Source organism: Ornithorhynchus anatinus, chromosome 5, assembly GCF_004115215.2.
Source record: "Ornithorhynchus anatinus isolate Pmale09 chromosome 5, mOrnAna1.pri.v4, whole genome shotgun sequence".
Taxonomy (NCBI): domain Eukaryota; kingdom Metazoa; phylum Chordata; class Mammalia; order Monotremata; family Ornithorhynchidae; genus Ornithorhynchus; species Ornithorhynchus anatinus.
The window spans coordinates 74,855,553-74,876,150 of record NC_041732.1 but is presented as its reverse complement, the minus strand read 5'-3'; the positions used below and the strand labels follow the sequence as shown (position 1 = coordinate 74,876,150).

Genomic DNA, 20,598 nt, shown 5'->3' with positions numbered 1-20,598 from the left:
GTGATGGTATATGGTAAGCGCTTACTATGTGCCAAGCACTGTTCTAAGCGCTGGGTGCCAACCACTGATCTAAACATGGGTAGATTCAAAGTTCCCATCCCACGTGGAGCTCACAGTCTCAATCCGCATTTTACAGATAACAGAGGCCCAGAGAAGTTAAGTGACTAGCCCAGGGTCACAGAGCAGACAAGTGGCGGAGCCAGGATTTGAACCCAGGTCCTTCTGACTCCCAGGCCCATACTCTATCCACTAGGCTATGCTGCTTCTTAAAATAATAATTGCGGTACTTGTTAAACATTTACTACGTGTCAGACACGGTATTAATCGCTGGGAGGATACAAATTGGGTAGAACGTGCCTAACAACCCACATGGGGCTCACGGTCTTAATCCCCATTTTACAGGTGAGGTAACTGAGGCCCAGAGAAGTTAAATGATTCACCCAAGGTCATGCAATAGGCAAATAGTGGAGCTGGCATTAGAACCCAGGTCCTTCCGACTCCCACGACGTTCCTCTATCCACTGGGCCGTGCTGCTTCTGCGAGGGGAATAAGGAGAATGGAGATGAGTGAGCCCCCAGATGACTCCAGAGAAGAAGGCTCTTTTTGCCAGGTTTCATGCCAGATGGTCCTATTTTCAGCTGGCCTGTCATCTGTCCAGTACCAAATGTATCTATATTTGGTACATAATAAAATGATGATGATGATGATGATGGTATTTGTTAAACACTTAGCATGTGTCAAGCACTGTTCTAAGTGCTGGGGTAGATGCAAGCTAATCAGGTTGGGCACACTCCCTGTCCCACGCGGGGCTCACAGTCTTATTCCCCATTTTACAGATGAGGTGACCGAGTCATAGAGAAGTTAAGTGATTTGCCCGAGGTCACAAACAGACAAGTGGTAGAGCTGGGATTAGAACCCAGGTCCTTCCTTTCAGCACTCAGACACTCTCTTGCCATCAAATATGTGAATTGGACACGCTGCCTGAATTCACAGGGATCTGGGTAAGGAATGGAGTGGCTCGGTAGCAAGTGGGGGGAACACAGGGTTCCACAGAGAAATACTCTAGTTTCCGGCCAATTCTCTCCTGTTTGGGCAGGCTTCCTCAAAGTGGTGGCCTTATGACACGTCACAGTGCATGTCGGCGAAGCATGGGTGACATCAGGTGGATCTTGGGGCCTGGATTTTTCTGTCACTCTTGTTGGACACTAAAAGCTTGAGCCTAGGTCATCCTGGAATTTCCTGGCATCACAAAACAATAAAGAGCCCTTCAGATGATTTGAGCAATAGAACTGGTAGGTTGGGATGGATAGACCCTCAAAAGGTTATGTCATCCTTCCCCCTACCTTCAAGCAGCCCGTCACCATGCCCTAGCTGATTCCTGATGAATGATGTTCTGTGCTGTTTTAAGTAAAATACAGGGAAGAACTTCCCCTTAACTCAGAGTTGCTGGATTTCAGTTTTCGGTGGCTACAGTTTGGGCTTTCTGTGTCCCCTTCTCTTACAGAAGGGGGGCTGGTCTCCCTCAAAAGTAGAATCATGCAATGTTCTGTCCTCACAGACCTTTCCAGGAAAATGGGGAGAACTAAGGGGCCGAGTTGTAAATCCATGCAGCATCAAACAGTCCCAGGAATCAGGAAGTCCTTCTTTTTGCCCTGGACCAGAGTATATAAGGTAATCAGGTCTTCAGTGCCTTCTGGCCCCACCTCTTCCTTCTCATTTCCCCCACCTTTTCCTGTTGGGGTTGCCTTGGTCTAAAGTTTTTGTCTTTGCTTCCAGGACGTATAACATTAAATTGGGACTGTCATTTAACCGGAACTCATTTATCTTCTGTGTCTTCTGAGGCTCCTTCCCCTCTGTAAAACTTGAGGCTTAACGGGAGGTTCCGAAACTTAGGTTTTCCAGGTAGGGTGGCTACTGATAGCACCCACAAATGCTGGATGCCCCTTTGCCAAATAGTTCTCTTCACTTTACAGTTCCAGACAGGAGACAGGCCTGCTGACAATGAGATTTGGGGCAAAAAACCAGACACATGGTCATGGATGAGAGGCCCATATTAACTTCAGTCAGCAAGTGTCCAATGTGCCCTGAGGGATTCAAGGTGAATGGTAGATTTACTCTGAAGTGTGTGGCTTTGAAAGAGCCGGGGTGAAAAGGCATCCTGATTTCAGTACATCTGGAGTAAACAGTTTCTGTTTCCACTATTCCTTATCCTACATCCTTTATTCATTCATTCGATACTATGCCTCCATTAATAATAATAACTATTATCATTATGATAACTATTGTGGTATTCATTAAGAGCTTACTATGTGCCAAACGCCATATTAAGCTCTAGGATAGAAACAAGCAAATTGGGTTGGACACAGTTCCTGTCCCACACGGGGCTCACAGTCTCAATCTCCATTTTACGGATGAGGGAACTGAGGCCCACAGAAGTGAAGTGACTTGCCCAGGTTCACCCAGCAGACTAGTGTTGAGCCAGGATTAGAACCTATGACCTTCAGACTCCCAGGCCGGTGCTCTGTTCAATATGCTTCTCATTATCCACCATCCCTTATAGCTAACCTACACGGCTCCATTTATCCTACTGTTCTGCTCTTCAGAAGTGGTAAAAGACAGCTGGCCATCATCATTGTATTTTCCTTTATCTTGAAGGTAAAATGTTTCCCATCTTCTATGGATCCCATTTATCCCCTCTCCAATTGTAAAAGTTCATCAGTGATTCCTGGATCCGTTTTCAAAGTCGCATATTCCTTGGCAAAATCCTGGACTCCCTCACTTTGAGTAGGTGGTTGAAAATGCCCGATTTTGAGATTTAATTATTTTAAAATAAGAATACACTCCCACTTTCTCTTTAAACTCTAGGTAAACAGTGAGCATTCTGGGAACTGTGATGTGGACAAGGGCTGGACTGAAAGAGGACACTCGGCACTCAGGACAAGGACTTCCAATTTGAATGATACTTCATCCTCACTGGCCAAGACCTTTCTTCTTTCTCAAACTCCTTTTTCCTCAAATTCAGTCACCAGCTAACACGTCCTTCCCATCATATTTGTATCGACCTCAAAGAATAAACCCCCCAGAGAATTATGGTTTAAATATATGCACTCAGCTACCACACACATCCTGTTTCTAAAATAAATGGGAACCATTCTGTCCTTCTTTAACCTATGAAAACGTTAAAATCAGCCAGGATTTGTCAGAAGCCATAAGTTTTTCAGTTACGACTATAAAGGTTGAGAAGTGAACTGTTGTTCTACAGTTTCATGGACTGCTCGAGGGCCCCTCTGTGCATTTTTCTCTAGCAGGACTGTGATTCATACGTTCTTGCAAAAAGCAACGTAATGTTCTCTGCTCCGTGATGCGAGGCCCATATAGCCAGGAAATACAGATGGTGTCTTTCTGGGCTTCCTCCTTGCCTCCCAACTTTCCCGAACCGCGCTCCTATGGAAAGGCAGGAGGGACCCCCTTCTTCACCGATGGCAAGCTGCCTCCCTTCCCTTCACCACCTGCTGAGGCAAACAGTAGCGTCAAGGTGCGAACTACACGTATAAGTGGAAATAGTATGTGGATAGTCTTTGATCCCAGATGCAGATCTTTAAGATCTCAGGGGTAGAGCTGAATTTGCAATTAGGTTGGGGCGGCGGGAGTGTCAATCATTTGAGTCGGGGTAGAATGGGTTTTGGTTTAGCTCTTGAGTAGAAGATACAATTCTTCTTCCAAGAAATCACAAGACCTCTCTGCATGGAAAAAAAATTTGGGGAGGGGACTATTTTTGATATAAAAGTCAATTTTGAGCTCAAATTTGTAAAATTCATAATAATAATAATAATTATGGTATTTGTTAAGCACTTATTATGTACCAAGCACTTTTCTAAGCGCTGGGGTAGATACAAGATAATCAGGCTGTCCCACATGGGACTCACAATTTTAAACCCTATTTTACAGATGAATAACTGAGGCACAGAGAAGTTAAGTAACTTGCCCAAGGTCACACAACAGACAAGTGGCGGAGCTGGGATTAGAACTCACATCCTCTGACTCCCAGGCCGATGCTCTTTCCACCAAGCCACAAAAGCGCCAACCTAAAATTATGAGGATCGGGCTGCCCAGATAAAAATCATCTAAAAAGTTATCATTAGCAGCATTTATTGAACACCCACTGTATGGAGAGCCCAAAGTAGACACTTAGGTGCATTCAATCCAAGTAAGAAATACAGCCCCTGACTCTGAGGAGCTTACACTCTAAAGGGAGACAATAATATTGTGGCATTTATAAAGTGCTTATGATTACATGAGGACTTCACTTGGCAGCTTTGGCTGGAAAGAATGGGTGAATTCATTTTAGAACTGTAAAATAGGGATCCAGTGGTTGTTCTCCCCCTTATTTAGACTGTGAACCCCATATGGATAAAGACGGTTTCTGACCTGATTGACTTGTATCTACCCCGGTGATTAGAACAGTGGTCGGCACATAATAAGTGCTTAACAAATACTGTCATCATCATCATTATTATTTTCAGGGGAAATTTACAGCATTAGCAAGTGCTGGAATAGATAAAAGATAATTGATTAGACTGTAAGTCCGTCAAAGGGCAGGGACTGTCTCTATCTGTTGCCGACTTGTACATTCCAAGCGCTTAATATAGTGCTCCGGAGTATAACTACTACTGAATGAATAATCAAGTTGGACGGAGTCCCTGACCCACGTGAGGCTCGCAGTCTAAGAGGGTGAACGGGTACTGAATTCCATTTTACAGACGAGGAAACTGTCGCTTCGAGAAGTTAAAAGTCTGGTCCAAGGTCACAGAACAGAAGTCACATATCGTGGCCTAGTGGCAAGTGGACCCTAATTACAAATATACAGTAAGTGAAAGAGTAAGAGAATAGGCAAAAAATGATAAAAACAAAAATAGGTGATTAAATGCATAAATGAACAACTATACCTATTCTGGGTGACGTATTCTTCCTTGTGGGCAGGGAATGTGTCTACCGACTCTATAGTATTGCACCCTTTTTTTTTTAAAGTGCTGTAACCTTGGTGTTATTCTCAACTCATTCCTCTCACTCATTCGGTCTGTCGGCTCAACCTTCACACCACTGCTAAAAGCTGCTCTTTCCTCGTCACTGAACTGCTACCAAGTTAATCCAAGCACTTAATTTATCCCGCTTCGATTACTGCATCAGCCTCCTCGCTGACCTCCCAGCCTCCTGCCTCCCCACACTCCAGTCCATATCTGCTGCCCAGATCATTTTTCTACAAAACTATTCGGTCCACGTCTCCTCACTCCTCAAGAAGCTCCTGTGTTTGCCCATCCACCTCCGCATCAAACAGAAACTCATTACCGTCGGCTTTCAAGCCCTCAATCACCTTGCCCCCTCCTCCTACCTTGTCTCCCTCACGCTTTGTTCTTCTAATGCCAACCTACTCAGTGTACCTCGATCTCGTCTATCTCGCCGCTGACCTCTCGCCCACGTCCCGCCTATAGCCGAGAACATCCTCCCTCTTGATATCTGACAGACGATCGCTCTCCCCACCTTCGAGCCCTCACTGAAGGTACATCTCCAAGAGGCCTTCCCTGACTAAGCTCTCATTTCCTCTTTGCCCACTCCCTTCTTTGTCACCCTTGCACTTGGATTTATGTTGGGATTGATCTAAGATAAGCAGGTTGGACACGGTCCCGGTCCCACACAGGGCTCACAGTCTTAATCCCCGTTTTACAGATGAGGTAACAGAGGCAGAGAGAAGTTGTAACTCGCACAGCAGAAAAGTCATGGGGTTGGGATTAGAACGCAGGTCCTCTGATCCCCTGACCCCTGATCTTTCCATTAAGCCACACTGCTTCTCTCCTAAACGCTTAGTACAGTGATTTGAACACAGCAAGCGTTCAATAAATACCACTGATTGATTGATTGATGATTCCACGTCATTCGGCTTCTTTGACAACAGTATGTACCAATCGACAGGCTCCTATTTCAGATTTCTCATTGTGTCTATTTATTGTTATACTGTATACTCTCCCAAGCGCTTAGTACAGTGCTCTGCACTCAGTAAGCACTCAATAAATATGATTGAATGAATGAAAGTTTCTCACCCACCGCTACTCTGCTTTTTTGTCCTGTGAAGTCTTACTGCAGGCTCCAGAGTCCAGACAAAGTAACATTGACGCTCCTAGACTTCAGCTATCAATCCTGCAGACTCCTGGGCAAATCTGGAGGCCAAACAAGAAAGTAATTTTCCTGCAAAACCACTTCGGCTCCACAAGCTCAGGTTTTTCAGCCCTAGGAAGGTTTAAGAAGTAATGTACATATCCTTATACTTAGTTGCTTCCCTGATCTGTAATTTATTTTAGTGTCTGCGTCCACCTTTAGACCATAAGCGCCTCGAGGACAGGGATTGTGGCTATCAACTGTATTGTATTTTCCCAAGCTAATATCACAGTGCTCTACACAATGCTCAAATACCATTGACGACTTGATTAAATCCTTCAAATGTTTCTGGGATTTGGAGTCCACAGCGAAGATGAACTACTGAATATATGGGAATTGAAATGGATACCTGTTTAATGGCGATGATGATGATAGAGTCCCCCCATCAGAAAGTGAACGAACCTCAGTTCTGAAGTTTTGGGATTAAGAATCTGCCCGAAGGAATTGATTTTGGGTTTGGTTTTTTTCAATGCTAGTTGTAAAGTTTGTAAACTGAGTTTGCTTTCATTTATTGTCATGGAGTTTTAAGGGTCCTTTCCACGGTTTGACAAAATCATTTAATCAGAAAAGACTCCCCTCTCCTCCCCAACCGCTCCCTCCACCGCCTCCCCATTTTAACTTTCTGCCTTGGCTCATTCTAGTTTATGAAAGCTCAAAGTGTCTACAGTGTATGCCTGTTGTGGTTAGGGAATGTGTCTGTTATACTGTTGCTGTTCTCTCCCAAGCATTTATTACAATGCCCAGCAGTAGACTACTTGTTTTGTTTTGTTCTGTTTTGCTTTGTTGTCTCCCCCATTTAGACTGTGAGCCCGTCATTAGGCAGGGATTGTTTCCATATGTTGCCGAATTATACATTCCAAGCGCTTAGTACAGTGCTCTGCACATAGTAAACACTCAATACATACTATTGAATGAATGAATAAGTGCTCAATAAATACCATTGATTGATTGATTGAAACTTGTGCAGTTTCTCTGCTAGTCATGCTCTCGCCAGGGCATGGAGTGCCACGAAGGAGAATCAATCAATCGATCGATCAATCAGTTGTATTTACTGAGCGCTTTCTGTGTGCAGAGGGCTTGGATGAGTACAACCTAAAAGATACATTCCCTGCCCACAGTGAGCTCACAGTCAAGAGGGGGAAGGTGGGCATGGGTGTAATAATAATAATAATGATTATGGTATTTGTTAGGCACTTACTACGTGCCAGGCACCGTTCTAAGCGCTGGGGTGGAAACGAGATAATCGTGTTGGATGCAGTTCCTGTCCCACAGAGAGCTCAGAATCTTAATCTCCAAATTACAGATGAGATAACTGAAGTCCAGAGAAGTTCAGTGACTTGCCCAAGGTCACAGAGCAGTCAAGTGGTGGAGCTGGGATTAGAACCCATGACCTTCTGACTCCCAAGACCACGCTCTATCCACTACACCATGCTGCATCTCAAAGCACACCGCACAGTGTCCACGGAAGGTGTTTATGGTTGAGGTGATCGCCATAGTCATAGTGCCATGACCCAGAAGTCGATTGTGTCATTAGCCGCTGAAGTTTTTGTGCTCACATTAGCCAGCTGCTTTTCAGGTTGTGGGTAGGGAATGTGTCTGTTATATTATTATTATTATTTTGTACTCTCCCAAGCGCTTAGTACAGTGTACACTGTGGTTTATTTATTTGCTATTGTTTTAATATGTTCTTCCCCTTGATTCTATTTATTGCCATTGTTCTTGTCTGTCCGTCTCCCCCGATTAGACCGTGAGCCCGTCAAAGGGCAGGGACCGTCTCTATCTGTTACCGATTTGTACATTCCAAGCGCTTAGTACAGTGCTCTGCACATAGTAAGCTCTCAATAAATACTATTGAATGAATGAATGAATGAATGTTCTGCACACGGTAGGCAGTCAGTAAGTACAATTGGCTGACTGATTCCTGCTGGGCCTGACCACCTCAGGGAACATCCTAGGTGGTTCTGCAGTCAGAATTCAGCCCCAAAGGGCAGAGTGAGGACTGGAACCCAGGTCTCTGGATTTCCAGAACGGGGCTCTTTCCACTGGACCGACGGCAGGACTAAACCCGGAAAAACCTCCGGAGCGATGAGAGATATAACAATCCCACCCCACTGTAAACATTTCTAGCAATGAAACCCCAAATATCTCACTTAAGCGCCCTTATCCCAACAATGCAAAATTTACCTTTTTTACAGGTAACAACTCGTCCGCCGGGGAAGCCGAAAGGCGTTTTCATTAGACGAGCAACCAGCCAGCAGCCTCGTTACCTGATTCCGCCCGGTCAGGAAGCGCAACTGCCACCTTTCATTACTGGCACACAGATGGTGATGTGAGCAAAAATGTGCCTGGAAAACGAAGCGGCGTTCTGGAGAATTTGGCCTTGATTAGCTAGCGACATTTTAATATATTTTTGCCGGAAAAATTGGCTGAAAAAAAGGAGAAGAGATCCAAAAGAAATGTGACCTGTATTTTCCCTTTTTCCCTTTGATGGGCTTAACTCAAAGTATCTTCCTCTCCCGGCTTACCCACTCCGTCTGATTCTGCTGTACGGTCATAATCGCAGGAAGAGGAATTGCCGTCTGCTGCTCTGGAGATGACAGTAATGTCTCAAATATTTCTTTATGACTTCCCCGAAATATCAAATTGAAGGGCCGCGGGGAGAGGTGCCCCTGGTTTCGATAAAATAGGTTTAGCTTTTTCGCTCGTTCAAACCCTTCGTAATGAGATGAACCGTCGAAGAGGTTCCCAGTCAGAAAATATTTGAGAACTTCTCTATCCTTTCCTCCATTCCCCATTGTAATCCTCGGGTTGCAGGAAATAATCTTCCTAGGTGAGCCTTGAGGTGCTATTACTCCTGCCTCCCCGTATACTTAATCGTCAGCCATCCCTGACCACCTGGGACTAGCAGTACAGTGCTCTGCACACAGTAAAAGCTCAATAAATACGATCGAATGAATGAACTCGATTGTTCTTTCTGGATTTAATCATGGAGTGCTGGGCACCTACTCAGGCCCTCATTTGAGCAGGGAATGTCACTGTTTATTGTTGTATCGTACTTTCCCAAGTGCTTAGTACAGTGTTCCGCACACAGTAAGCGCTCAGTAAATACAACGGAATGAAGGAATGAATTTGGGGTCCCGTCCACAGCCTAATCCCAGTCAGGGTGCCCAGTCATATAGTTTTACACTGAGAGGTTCTGGTTTTTTCAAGTGGTATTTGTTAAGCACTTACTATGTGCCAGGGACTGTTGATAATTTTGGTATTTGTTAAGCGCTTACTATGTGCAGAGCACTGTTCTAAGCGCTGGGATAGACACAGGGGAATCAGGTTGTCCCACATGGGGCTCACAGTCTTCAATCCCATTTTACAGATGAGGGAACTGAGGCAGAGAGAAGTTAAGTGACTTGCCCAGAGTCACACAGCTGACAAGTGACTGTTCTAAGCTTTGGGGTAGATACGAGCAAATCAGGTTGGACACAGTCCCTGTCCCACATTGGGCTCACATTCTCATCCCCATTTTACAGATGAGGTAACTGAGCCACAGAAAAGTGAAGTGCCTTGCCCAAGGTCACACAGTAGACAAGTGGCTGAGTTGGGATTAGAACCCAGATCCTTCTGACTCCTGGACCCACGCTCAATTCACTAGGCCACGATGCTTCTCCCTCTTTTTTTATGGTATTATATCCTTACTAGGTGCCAGGCTAAGAGCTTACTACTAAGAGCTGGGGTAGAGCCAAGCTAATCAAGTTGAACACAGTCCATGTCTCACACGTGGCTCACAATCTTAATCCCCATTTTACAGATGAGGTAACTGAGGCCCCAAAAAGTGAAGCGACTTGCCCAAGGTCACAGAGTAGGAAAGGGGCGGAGCTGGGATTAGAACCAAGGTCCTTCTGACTCCCAGGCCCCTGGTCTATCCACTAGGCCATGCTGCCCTGGTCCGTATGGGCATAGTATAGTATGCCTCCTTCCACCTCTGAGTTTTGCCCCTCAGATATAAATTCCCAGGGATGCTGGAGGGGAACGGAATATCTCTGGGGAAAAGGGAGGGCGCAGGGGTCCTCCCAGAGAAATATTCTCGGCTTGAGGGGTATTGGATGGAGTGAGAGATGCATCTCAGGTCATTGCATTTTGTTCCCTGCCCGGCATGGTACATGTGACACGTGTCACCTTTGCACTTCGATTTGCACCTTTTATTCACTCCACCCTCCCAGCACTCATGTACATTCCTGAAATTCATTTTAATATCCGCCTCCACTTCTGGACTGTAAGCTCCTCGTGGCCAGGGAATGTCTCTACCAACTCTGTTGTATGTACTCTCCCCAGTGCTGAGGACAGTGCTCTGCACATAATCAATGGCCAATAAATATGATCGACTGATAGGTTGATTAAATGTTCACGACTTGGAATCCAGGGGCCGGCAAGGCCGGAAGGGTCACCTTGAAGGCAGCTTTGGCGGGTGGTTCCCAATCGCCCTCTTAGCACTTCAATCTCTCCTCTCTGTCCCTCCCCTCCCTCTTCGGTTTGGGGAAATAGAGGCCCGGATGAGGATCCGAGTTTTCCTCCCTCTTGAGGGAACGATCGGGCCGACGGTAAGTCGTCTGCCCCGCTAGCCCTCTGCCGAGAATTACAGCATCGCCCCCGATAGAGGCTTCGGCCATGGCGGGAAAAACCCGACCGGGCGGGAAGAAAAACGGAAAGACAAAAAGCCCAGTTTTGAAGGGTCCACCCGCCTTTCGGCCAGGAGGGAAGAAGGGGACTGAGAGGGGGATGGAAATCAGCCTATAATCATATTAAACATGAAGTAAGGTTCAGGCTGTGGAACAGAATGTGCAAATTAGTCTCTCACAGCATATTTATTTCTGCTTCCCACACACAAATGTTTCCGTGTTCCATAACCCTTTTGGCTCATTTGACTAAACATTAGCAACACATTGGGGAGGACCGCCAGCGAAATGAATTTGGCCTGTAATCGGAACGATCATTAGCTGAGCCGGCTTCTCCCCGCTCCCTGGCCACGAACCAGTGCGCGGTGCCTGCTGGGGGAAACAGAGGGCCGGAGGACGCGTCAGAGGGGCTCAATGTTCTCCTTCATTAAAAAAGGCCGGACTTGCAAAGGTGAGGGTCCGGAGGTGAGAGAAGAGGCCGGGCCGGGGAACCCATCAGCGGCACCTTTCTGTTTCATAAAATGGCAAGATCTCATCCCGAACCCCAAAGTCCTGCAAGGCGGGGGCGGATCACGGGCGTGGAGGTGATCTTAAAGCCGACAGACAATTACTCTTCCCCCTTTCCAAGCCTTATTGAATGCACATCTCCTCCATGAGGCCTTCCCAGACTAAGCCCCTCCCTTTCCTCTTCTCCCACTCCCTTCTGCATCGCCCTGACTTGCTCCCTTGGTTCTTCCCTCCTCCCAGCCCCACAGCACTTATGGACATAACTGTAATTTATCTGTACTGATGTCTATCTCCCCCAATCTAGACAGTAAGCTCATTGTGGGAAGGGAATGTGCCTGTTTCTTGTTGCATTGCACTCTCCCAAGGGCTTAGTACAGTGCTCTGCACCCAGTAAGCGCTCAATGAAAACGATTGAATGAATGAATTCATTCAATCGTATTTATTGAGCGCTTACTACGTACAGAGCACTGTACTAAGCTCTTGGAATGTACAAATCGGTAACAGAGACAGTCCCTGCCGTTTGACGGGCTTACAGTCTAATCGGGGGAGACGGACAGACGAGAACAATGGCAATAAATAGAGTCGAGGGGAAGAACATCTCATTAAAACAATAGCAAATAAATAGAATCAGGCTGATGTACATCTCATTAACAAAATAAATAGGGTAATGAAGATATATACAGTTGAGCGGAGAGTACGAATGAATGACTGTCGGCCTGAACTGAGCCAGGCCGGTGAGCGTGAAGTGTACGTGGCTCAGTGGGAAGAGCACGGGCTTTGGAGTCAGAGGTCATGAGTTCGAATCCCTGCTCCGCCACTTGTCAGCTGTGTGACTGTGGGCAAGTCACTTAACTTCTCTGTGCCTCAGTTACCTCATCTGTAAAATGGGGATTAAGACTGTGAGCCCCACGTGGGACAACCTGATTCCCTTGTGTCTACCCCAGCGCTTAGAACAGTGCTCGGCACATAGTAAGCGCTTAATAAATAAATACCAACATTATTAAGTGTACGGGCTGCCCAAGAAGGGGTTCTCCGGAGGGCCGGGCGGAGGGGCGCCCGGCGGCGGTGGCCGGAGGAAGAGGGACGAGGGCCAACAGGAGGCCTCAACCTCCAAATACGCTGGGCCACCACCGCCAGGGTCTGGGAAGCGCCAGCCCCGGCCGGCTCCTCCCGGCGTCGACTCTGCCCTTCCGCTCCGGGGCCCTGCCAGGACAAACGAGGGGTCGCAGCAGAGGCGGATCACGCGGGCCCGAAGGAGGTTTCAAATGAGCCCCCACCACCAGCACTGACCTTCCCGAGCCCAGTCTGCCGTCGGCCACCTGCCTCACGCCAATGCCCCTTTAGCAGACACCCCAGGTGTCGAGACCGAAGCTCCTCCGTTGTTTCTCTCAACATTTCTGTCACGAACAGGCAGCCCGGCCTAACGGACAGAGCACAGGACTGGGGGTCAGGAGTACTGAGTTTTAATCTCAGGTCTGCCCCTGGCCTGCTGTCTGACCTTGGGAAGGTCCTTTTCCTCTCTGTGCCTCACATTCCTAATTTGTAAAATGAGCATAAGATCTCCACTCATCTTCCCTCATAGATTAATAATAATAGTAATAATAATGTTGGTATTTGTTAAGCGTTTACTATGTGCAGAGCACTCTTCTAAGCGCCGGGGGAGATACAGGGTGATCGGGTTGCCCCACGTGAGGCTCACGGTCTTAATCCCCATTTTACAGACGAGGTCACTGAGGCACAGAGAAGTTAAGTGACTCGCCCACAGTCACACAGCTGCCAAGTGGCAGAGCCGAGATTCAAACCCATGATCTCTGGCTCCCAAGCCCGGGCTCTTTCCACTGAGCCATGCTGCTAACAATAATAATAATAATCGTGGTATTTGTTAAGCGCCGACTATGTGCCAGGCACCATATTAAGCGTTGGGGTGGATACAAGCAAATTGGGTTGGACACAGTCCTTGTCCCACATGGGGCTCACTGTCTCAGTCCCCATTGTACAGATGAGGTCACTGAGGCCCAGAGAAGTGAAGTGACCTGCCCAAGGTCACACAGCAGACAAGTGGTGGAAAGGGGATTAGATTGAATCCCATGCTAGGCCAGGCCCAGGCCTAGCCTCATCTGATCATCCAGTATCAACCCCTGTACTGAGCAGCACCTAGTGAGAGTTTAAAGACTACCAAAATTATTGTTATAAATTGTTATTTAGAATACCGCTGGGGCAGACTCACTCAGGGCGTGGAACGGTTCAATTCAGGTCAACGCTCTTTCTCTCTTGTGCTGTCTGCTTGCAGAATTTCAGTCGAGTTAAAAATCATATAGATCTCACCTGACGGCAGCGGCATTCGAAGGTGTCCTTGCAAACCCCCAGGCTTCCAGAAAAGGTGCGGAGCCCTGCTGCGTCCTGCTCTGAGGGCTGCTTGGAAGGCCCCTTCTCGCTGACCAGACTAATGAGGGGACTCACCACAAGCAACGAGATACACCGCAAGAAGGCAGACAAAAGTGCCTCACCCCAACAAAGAGGAGAAATCCAAATTGTAAGCCTTACTAAGATCATATTTTCAGCCCTGGAAAAGCATCCCATTACCATTTATTACTACTATTTCTTCTACTATTAAAAATTCTACATCGACTATAGTGTTTCTTGAGTGAAATACTACATGCTGAGCACTGTACTAAGCTCTGGGATAGATACCGGATAGTGAGATCAGGCACGATCCCCGCCCCACGTTCATTCATTCATTCAATAGTATTTATTGAGCGCTTACTATGTGCAGAGCACTGGGACTAAGCGCTTGGAATGGACAAATCGGTAACAGATAGAGACAGTCCCTGCCCTTTGACGGGCTCACGGTCTAATCGGGGGAGACGGACAGACGAGAACAATGGCAATGAATAGAGTCAAGGGGAAGAACATCTCATTAAAGCAATAGCAAATAAATAGAATCAAGGTGATGTACATCTCATTAACAAAATAAATAGGGTGATGAAGATATAGACAGTCGAGCGGACGAGTACAGTGCTGAGGGGATGGGACGGGAGAGGGGGAGGAGCAGAGGGAGATGGGGGGAAAAGAGGGTTAAGCTGCGGAGAGGTGAAGTGGGGGGGTAGAGGGAGCAGAGGGAAAAGAGGAGCTCAGTCTGGGAAGGCCTCTTGGAGGAGGTGAGCTCACAGTATAAGAAGGAGGGAGAACAGGTATTATGACTTCACTTTAAAGACGAAGAAATGGAGACCCAGAAAAGTTAAGTGACTTGCCCAAGGTCACAGAGCAGGCCAGTAACAGATGTGAGACTAGAACTTCGGTTTCTTGATACCCAGGCCCAGGCTCTTTCCATTATTTTGACATACAGGCTGCCTTTCCTGGATCCGTGCCATGGTCCAACCAGCCCAACATCCTGTCTCTGACCAAGGCACTAGGGAGCTTAATGATAATAATTATGGTACTTGTTAAGCGCTTACTGTGTGTCAGGCACTGTACTAAGCACTGGGGTGGTTACAAGCAAATCATGTTGGACACAGTCCCTGTCCCATTTGAGCCTCACAGTCTCAATCCCCATTTTACAGATGAGTTAACTGAGGCACAGAGAAGTGAAATGACTTGCCCTAGGTCACACAGCAGACAAATGGCGGAGTCGTGATTAGAACCCACGACCTTCTACATACATGTCTATATGTGTGAAACGGGTGCCGCCTGGACGCCCAATCTCTGAGTGAGGGAAGGGCCACCCAACAACCTTAATGGACATATGTCTGCGTGGGTTCGTACCCCACTCCTGGTAGCGAGAATTTTGGGGAAGCAGTGTGGCTCAGTGGAAAGAGCTTGGGCTTCGGAGTCAGAGGTCATGGGTTCGACTCCCGGCTCTGCCACTTGTCAGCTGTGTGACTGTGGGCAAGTCACTTAATTTCTCTGTGCCTCAGCCACCTCATCTGTAAAATGGGGATGAAGAATGGGAGCCTCACGTGGGACAACCTGATTACCCTGTATCTCCCCCAGCGCTTAGAACAGTGCTCTGCACATAGTAAGTGCTTAACAAATACCAACATTATTATTAATGGTGTCTGTCAATCTTTCCAGTTTGACTAGAAGATCTTTTCTTGATCCTTATGCTCTCTCAATTTATCTGTCTACACCATTAGATTGTAATCAAACAGTCAATCAACAGTATTCCCTGAGCCCCTACTGTGTACCTAGCCACTTTTTTTTAAAAAAATTGTTTTTTGTTAAGCACTTATTATGGTCCAGACGCTGCAGTAAGTACTGGGGTAGATACAAGCTGATCAGGTTTGACATAGTCCATGGCCCACCTTAAGGTCGTAGTCTAAATCCCCATGAGAATAGAGACACATGAGGTAAGTGAGTTACAGAGACGTGAAGTGACTCGCCCGAGGTCACACGGACGACGAGTGGTGGAGCCGGGATTAGAACCCAGGTCCTTCTGACTCCCAGGCCAGTGTTCTATCCACCAGGCCACGTTGCTTCCCTAAGCGCTGTACTAAGTTCTGGAAAAGATAATAAAATAAAGTAGGTAGACACGATCCCCGTCCTCAAGAAGCTTACAACTGTAAACTATTCTAAGACGTTTTGATCAATATATTTGTAAGCTTCTTGAGGGGAGTGATTGTATCTAGTATATGTACTCTTCCAAGTGCTTAGTACAGTGCTCTTTGACATAATAGGTGTTTGATCAATGCAATTGATTGATTCATTGATTCAATTCATTCAATCGTATTTACTGAGCTCTTACTGTGTGCAGAGCACTGTACTAAGCGCTTGGAAAGTACAGTTCAGCTAAAGAGAGACAATCCCTGCCAACAATGGGCTCAGAGTCTAGAAGGGAGGGGCGACAGACGTCAAAACAAGTAAACAGGCATCAATAGCATCAGTATAAATAAATAGAATTATTAATAATAATAATAATGTTGGCATTTGTTAAGCGCTTACTATGTGCAGAGCACTGTTCTAAATGCTGGGGTAGATACAGGGTCATCAGGTTGTCCCACGTGAGGCTCACAGTTAATCCCCATTTTACAGCTGAGGTAACTGAGGCCCAGAGAAGTTAAGTGACTTGCCCAAAGTCACACAGTTAACAAGTAATGGAGGTGGGGATTAGAACCCACGACCTCTGACTCCCAAGCCCACGCTCTTGCCACTAAGCCACGCTGCACATCCGAAAAAGTAAAACAGGCATTAATATGAATAAATAGCCTAATAGATATGTACATGTATACACAAGTGCTGTGGGGCGGGGAGAGGGGTAGAGCAAAGGGAGCGATTCGGGGCGAGGTGGAGGGAGGGGGAACTGAGGAAAGGGGGAGCTTAGTCTGGGAAGGCCTCCTGGAGGAGGTGAGCCTTCAGTAGGGCTTTGACGGGAGGGGGGAGTGTGACCGTTGATTGATTCCCTCTAGTCCATAGCTCTTCCTTTGGCAACCTACTGTGTACCATTTGTCTTTGAATTTATCCAAAGTCTTCATGAACCTGCTGATATTTTTGATCTGAACCCTGTCCTACGGCAATGAGGTTTATCTGTTTACCAACTCCATTGTTTCCAACTTGCCGGTTTAGAGTGTCGATGGGCTTCCCGAAGTCTTCCCGGTGTCCCGATTTAGTGGATAGCAATTCTGTGTTCATCCTTGCATCCCCTTCATGATACCATAAATTTCAGCCACGTTTCCTCTCAGCCCTTGTTTCTCCAGACTGAAGAGTCCTAGTCCTTTTGTTTAGGAAGAGTCTCTAGCTGTCGCTATTTCATAGCTTCTCCATAGCGGGTCAGTTCACGCAATACTCCCCAGCTCAGATTCTTTACTCCTCTCAAGCTTAATTCCCAACTGTACCTCACCCTGGATTTTCGGGATGACCCTGGATCTGGATGGTCACCCTGGATGAGCACGATCATGGTCACGGGTTCAAATCCCAGCTCCGCCACTTGTCAGCTGTGTGACTATGGGCAAGTCGCTTCACTTCTCTGTGCCTCAGTTCCCTCATCTGTAAAATGGGGATGAAGACTGGGAGCCCCACGGGGGACAACCTGATCACCTCGTATCCTCCCCAGCACTTAGAACGGTGCCCGGCACATAGTAAGCCCTTAAGAAATACCATAATACTTTTCTCGCCCCTAACCCCATGCTCGTGCCATTCCTCTGGCCTAGATTCATTCATTCAATCACACTTATTGAGCACTTACTATGTGCAGAGCACTGTACTGAGCGCTTGGGAAAGTACAGTGCAACAATGAACAGACACATTCTCTGCTCCCAATGAGCTAGATCACCTTCCCATTTCAAATTTTCCAGACTACAACTCCCTCCATCCTCAAAGGTCTCTTACTTTGCTGCATCCCTTATCGGTAATTTATTTTAGTGTCTGTCTCTCCCACTAAAACAATAATAATAATAATAATTGCAGTATTCATTAAGTACTTACTATTTGCCAAGCACAGTATTAAGTGCTGGGGTAGATCAGCGTGGCTCAGTGGAAAGAGCACGGGCTTGGGAGTCCGAGGTCATGAGTTCAAATCCCAGCTCTGCCACTTGTCAGCTGTGTGACTGTGGGCAAGTCACTTCACTGGGCCTCAGTTACCTCGTCTGTAAAATGGGGATTAAGAATGTGAGCCCCACGTGGGACAACCTGATTCCCGTGTCTACCCCAGCACTTAGAACAGTGCTCTGCACATAGTTAGCGCTTAACAAATACCAACATTATTATTATTATTAGATGCAAGATAGTCTGGACACAGTCCCCATCCCTCATGGGTCTCACAGTCTTTGATAATCAATTAATCAATCAATCAGTGATATTTACTGAGATCTTTCTATGTGCAGAGAACTGTACTAAGCACTTGGGATCATACAGTACAACAGAATTAGTGAACACATTCCCTGACCATAACAAGCTTACAGTCTAGAGGGGAAGACAGGCATTAATCTAAATAAATACTATATCATTTATAATTATATAATACACCATATATTTATAAATATATTACTGTATAATTAATTATATTATATATAATGTAAAGATATGCATATTCGTATTGTGGGGCTGTGGGTGGGGTGAATATCAAATGTCAAAGGTCACAGATCCACAGATGCAGAAGGGAGATCCAACTGGGGAAAAAAACAGCTTAATCGGGGAAGGCTTCTTGGAGGCAGCGTGACCTAAGCAATGCTTTAAAGGTGGGGAGGGTGATGGTCTGGCGTATATGGATGGGGAGGGAGTTTCAGGCCGGGGGAGAATGTGGCAAAGTGCTTAGAGGCAAGGCAGCCGAGATCAGGGGGCAGGGAGTAAACTGAGTATGTTTGGAGTATGTGGGCTGGACTATCATAGGAGGGAGAACGGGACTTGAATCCCCATTTTACAGATGAGGAAACTGAGGTATAGGAACTGACTCCCTATATTACAAATGAGGAAACTGAGACTTGCCCAAGGTCACACAGTAGACAGGCGGCAGAGCCGGGATTAGAACCCAGATCCTCTGATTTCCAAGCCCGATTTGCAAACGTCTAGAATAGTAGTAGAAATAGTATTTAGTAAGCATTTACTCCGTACAGAGCACTGTGCTAAGCACTGGGAGAGAATACACAGGTGGAAATTGGCTATCGTCCCTGTCAGAGGGCCCCTAAGAGCTTACTACAGTGCTCTGCACAGAGTAAGGGCTTAATAAATAGCAGTGATTGATTGATAAAATCCCACCTCGTCCAGGAAGTGTCACTGATTCACAAGATCCCCAGTCCTAACAACCCAACGGTTATCTTAGTACTTGCATATTATAGCCAAACTCATCGCTTATGTATATGCAGTTTTTGGTATATTGAATTATTCATTCAGTGATTTCATCCTGATATATTTATGCTTCTTTCTGTTATATCATCGTTCTTTCTTCTGCTCCGCTATTTGCAAATGATTTTTAGGTGTTTCTCTCTCCGGAGATACCAGACTCCTTGAGGGCTACAGGGATCGTGTTTGGCTACTGCTGCGTTCTCCCAGGTGTTTAGTACAGTGCTTCACTGTCGGAGGATTCTGTCTCCTGACTAAAGATGCAGCTACAGATTAGGAAATAAATAAATACGATTGAATGAATGAAGGAAACCGGAACCGAATCACGAGGGGGAGTCCATCCAACATTCTGGCTGCAATCTGGTGTCCGGCTCCAGGACACTCTAAGGTCACCGGTGACCTTCTTCTTGACGGATCCAACGGCCTCTACTCCAACCTAATCCTTCTAAAACTCTCCACTGCCTTCGACGACCACCCCCTTCTCCTGGAAACATTATTTAATAACCTTGGCTTCACTGACACTGTCCTCTCCTGGTTCTCCTCCTACCATTCTTGCTGCTCCTTCTCGCTCTATTTCGCAGGTCAATTCATTCATTCAGTCGTATTTATTAAGTGTTCACTGCGTGCAGAGAACTGTACTAGGCTTTTAAGGTTCCTCCTCTGCCTGCCACTCTTTAACTGTGGGAGCCCATCAGGGCTCAGTTCTGGGTCCCTTTCTATGCTCCGTCCACGCCCACTCCCTTGGAGACTTCATTTGCTCCCATGGCTTCAATTACCATCTCTACATGGATGATTCCCAAGTCTCTCCTTCTCTGCAGTGTGGCATTTCCTCCCGCCTTCAGGATCTCTCTAACTGGATGTGCGGCCGACAGCTCAGCCTCGTCTAGCCTTATGCCGTCGAGTTGTCTCTGACCCATGAAGACCCACATCTCTTTCAGAACGCCCCACCTCCATTATCGTATCAAAAACAGAACTTCTCATCTTCCCACCTAAACCCGTCTTTCCCATCACTGTAGACAATACCACTAACCTCCCTCTCTCACAAGCCCGTAACCTTGGCATTATCCCTGATTCATCTCTCTCACTTAAGCCACTTATTCAATCTGTCACTAAATCTCATCAGTTCTACCTTCACAACATTACTAAAACCTGCCCTTTCCTCTCCATTCAAACTATCACGTTAATCCAAGCATTTATCTGACCCTCCCCGGATTAGCGCATCTGAACTCCTTGCTGACCTCCCTGCCTCCTGTCTCTCCCCCCTCCCATACATAACTTTACTCTGTTTCTGGATCATTTTTCTTAAAAAACGTTCAGACCACATCTCCCCACTCCTCCAAAATCTCCAGGCATTGCCCATCCGCCTCTGCATCAATCAGAAACTTCTCACCATCAGCTTTAAAGCAGTCACCTTGAACCCTTCTACCTCACCATTCTACTCTCC

At 46.6% G+C, this 20,598-nt stretch overlaps 1 long non-coding RNA gene across 1 annotated transcript; it reads left to right on the top strand.

Annotated features, from left to right (window-relative positions):
• The first annotated feature begins 1,186 nt into the window (after positions 1–1,186).
• LOC103166760 lies at positions 1,187–3,158 on the top strand. Its single transcript, XR_484963.2, has 2 exons — positions 1,187–1,671; positions 2,866–3,158. It is a non-coding gene; the product is annotated as an uncharacterized LOC103166760 (long non-coding RNA).
• The last annotated feature ends 17,440 nt before the right edge of the window (positions 3,159–20,598 follow it).